Genomic DNA, 4,207 nt, shown 5'->3' on the forward strand with positions numbered 1-4,207 from the left:
GTACAGAAATCAGTGGCTTTCTTATACACTAACCATGAAAATACAGAAAGAGAAATTAGAGAATTGATTCCATTTACTATAGCACCAAGAACCATAAGATACCTGGGGAATAAAACCTAACCAAAGACGTAAAGGATCTGTACTCAAGGAACTACTCATGAGAACACTCATGAAAGAAAGAAAGTGAATAAAGACAACAAGAAGATGGAAGACCATTCCACACTCTGGACTGGAATAATAAATATTGTTAAAATGTCTATATTGCCTAGAGAAATCTATACTTTCAATGCCATTCCAATCAAAAATTCCACTAGCATTTTTCCAAAGAGCTGGAGCAAACAATCCTAAAATTTGTATGGAATCAGAAGAGACCCTGAATTGCTAAGGAAAGGTTGAAAAAAGAAAAAAAAAAAACTGGGGGGGCATTACTTCACCTGATTTCAATCTTTACTACAAGCTGTGATCACCAATATAGCATGGTACTGGCATAAAAAACAGACCCACATAGACCAGTGGACAGAGCAGAGAGCCCAGTTATGGACCCTCAACTCTATGGTCAAATAATCTTTGACAAGCAGGAAAAAAATATACCGTGAAAAAAAAAAGACAGTCTCTCAATAAATAGTGCTATGAAAATTGGACAACTATATGTAGAAGAATGAAGCTCAACCATTCTCTTGCACCATAAACAAAGATAAACAAAATGGATAAAAGACCTCAACGAGGAGGCAGGAATCCATCAGAAATCCTAGATAGAATATAGGCAGTAGCTTCTTCAACATTGGCCACAGCAACTTCTTTCAAGATATGTCTCCTAAGGTGAAGGAAACAGAAGAGAAAATGAACTTTTGGGACTTCATCAAGATAAAAAGCTTCTGCACAGCAAAGGAAACAGTCAACAAAACAAAGAGGCAACCCACAGAATTGGAGAAGATTTTCTCAAATGACATTCCAGACAAAGGGCTGATATCCATTAAGAACTCCTCAAACTCAACACACACAAGACAGAATCACGTCGAAGAATGGGCAGAAGGCATGAGCAGACACTTCTCCAAAGAAGACATACAAATGGCTATAAGATACATGAAAAAATGTTCATCATCACTAGCCATCAGGGATATTCAAATCAAAATCACATTGAGATACCACCTTACATCATAATGGCCCAAATTAACAAGATGGAAGGAAAGGTAGTGGAAATGTTGGAGAGGTTGTGGAGAAAGGGGAACCCTCTGACACTGTTTGTGTGGGAATGCAAGTTGGTTACAGAGCCACTTTTGGAAAACAGTGTGGGAGACTTTTTTTAAGAAATTTAAACCCGGTAATAGAGCTTCCTTATGACTCTGCAATTGCACTGCTGGGTATTTACCCCAAATGTAGAGATTATGTAGTGAAAAGAAGGGCCATCTCTAACCCAATGTTCATAGCAGGAATGGCCACAGTCGCCCCAAAACTATGGAAAGAGCACACCAAGATGCCCTTCAACGGAGGAATGCATAAAGAAGGATATGGTCCGTGTATCAAGTGGCCGTATTATGCCTCCATTAGAAAGGAAGAAACCCAACTTTTGTATCAACATGAACGGGACTGGAAGAGATTATGCTGAGTGAATATAAATCAAGCAGAGAGGAGTGCTAAATTCTCATGTCATTTCACTTATTTGTGGAGCATAAGGAATAACACCAAGAGGACATGGGATGATGTGGAGAGGAGAAGACAGTTGGGGGAAATTGTAGGGACACAGATGAACCATGAGAGACTGGTGGACCCTGAGAAACAATCTGAGGGGTTTTGGAGGGGATGGAAGTGGGGGAGTAGGGTGAGCCTGGTTGCAGGTTATTATGGAGGGCACATATTGGCATGGAGCACTGGATGATGCATAAACAATGAATTCTGGAGCACTGAAAAGAAAATTAAAAGAAAAATACAGTTCCATTTATAATTATACCAAAAATAATAAATCCCTAAGAATAAACTTAGCCAGGGAAGTGCAAGACATGTAGCCTCTGAACCCTCGGAAAAATTTATAAAATATGCGTCGTTGAAAGAAAAGTGCGAGAGCTGGCAGGAAGAATGAAAACAAGAAAGGGAAAAACATTTCCATGCCTATAGAATAGCAAAACAAATATGTTAAAATTTTGTACTAACCCAGAGGCAATTTACCAAAGTTTTAATGCATCCTCACCAAACCCCAACGACATCTTTTAACAGAACTAGAACAAATAACCCCCAAATTGATATGGAAACACAAAAGACCTCCAAGCCAAAACAATCTTGAAAAAGAACAATACTGGCAAACTCACATGATCTCAAATTTGAAGGTTTATTAGACAAAGTCATTGTAACGATCAATTTTACGGTTCCATACTACAAGTGTAGTAGTTAGAATCAAAACAGTATGGTCCCTGGCAAAAAAATAGACACCAGTGGAACAAAATACATAGTTCAGATAAGGGTCAATAATGTTCAACAAACAAGGTAGGAAAAAATTCAATAGAAAAAAGAAATTTTCTTCAACAACAATGATATTGGGAAAACTGTAGACAGAGCTACCTGTGAAGAATGAAACTGAACCCCTCTCTTATACCATAAACAAAGGTACAAAATCAAAATAGACTAATGTGAGACCTGAAACAAAGAATCGTAGATGAGAACACAGGGCAATAACTTCTCTGACTTGGGCCATGGCAAATTTTTTTTCTAGATATATCTCTCAAGGCAAGGGAAACAAAATAAAAAATAAACTATTGGGGACACTCAAAATAAAAAAAAGCTTCTGCCACAGCAAAGAAACACAATCAACAAAACTAAAAGACAAACTAATGAGTGGCAGAAAATATTTTCAAATGATGTGTCTGATAAAGGATTAGAAGCAAAAAAAAAACAAAAAAAGATTATTTGCATCTCAACATCACAAAACAAATGATCCAATTTAAAAAATGGGCAGAGTTATGAACAGACATTTCTCCAAAGGAGACATCCAGATAGACAACAGACACATGAAAAAATGCTCAACATCACTCATCAATCAGGGAAATACAAATTCAAACGACATTGAGATATCACCTCACCATCAGAATGGGAAAAAAGAAACAAACAAACAAAAACAAACCACAAGAAAACTGCTCATGAAGAGGTGGAGAAACTGTTTGCAATGTTTGGGAAGGGAAACGGGGCAGCCACTCTGAAAAAAAACAGTATGGAGATTACTCAAAAACTAAAAGATTGAGCGCCGGGCCGCTCGGAATGACTCTGTGAGTTACTAAGCCTCTGCCTTCTCTGCTTGGATCATGATTTCAGGGTCCTCTGATGGAGCCCAACATTGCATTTGGCATCCGGCTCTTTGCTCAGCGGGGAGCCTGGCTTCCCCTGCCCACCTTCCAAATAGATTCTTTTCCTTTTTCTTTTCAGCTTAACAGTGTTCATTGTTTTTGCACCACACAGTGCTCCATGCAATACCTGCCCTCCTTAATACCCACCACCTGGCTCCCCAACCCTCCCTCCCCCCGCCCCTTCAAAACCCTCAGGTTGTTTTCAGAGTCCATAGTCTCTCATGGTTCATCTGGGTCCTCCCCTTCCAATTTCCCTCAACTCCCTTCTGCAAAGAGACTCTTTTTTTTTTTTTTTAAGATTTTATTTATTACTTACAGACAGAGATCACAAGCAGGCAGAGAGGGTTTAGGCAGAGCAAAGAGAGGGAGGAAGGCAGGCTCCCCGGAGCAGAGAGGCCCGATGTGGGGCTGATCCCAGGATCCTGAGATCATGACCTGAGCCAAAGGTAGAAGCTTAACCCACCCACTGAGCCACCCAGGGCGCCCCTCCAAATAGACCCTTAACTATAGAGAACAAACTGATGTTTTTACCAGAAGAGAGGTGTTTAGGAGGGTGGGTTAAATAGGTAGATGGACTTACGAATACATTTATTTTGATGAGCACTGAATAATGTATAGATTTGTTGAATCACTATATTGTACACCTGTAGACTAATAAAGCACTCTATGTTAACTATCCTGGAATTAAAATTCAGAAAAGTGAAAAAAAAAGAGGTAAAAGAAAAAATAATTAGAAGAGCAGCATAACATACAGATTTACCAAGTATTATATTATACACCTGAAACTAATATAAACATCACGTGTCAACTGTGTTCAATATATACACAACCAAACAATTCTTCACTTGTAAAGGATATTACGTGTGGATATCACA

Source organism: Mustela putorius, unplaced genomic scaffold, assembly GCF_011764305.1.
Source record: "Mustela putorius furo isolate JIRA1106 unplaced genomic scaffold, ASM1176430v1.1 tig00000568_pilon_pilon_pilon, whole genome shotgun sequence".
Classification (NCBI taxonomy): domain Eukaryota; kingdom Metazoa; phylum Chordata; class Mammalia; order Carnivora; family Mustelidae; genus Mustela; species Mustela putorius.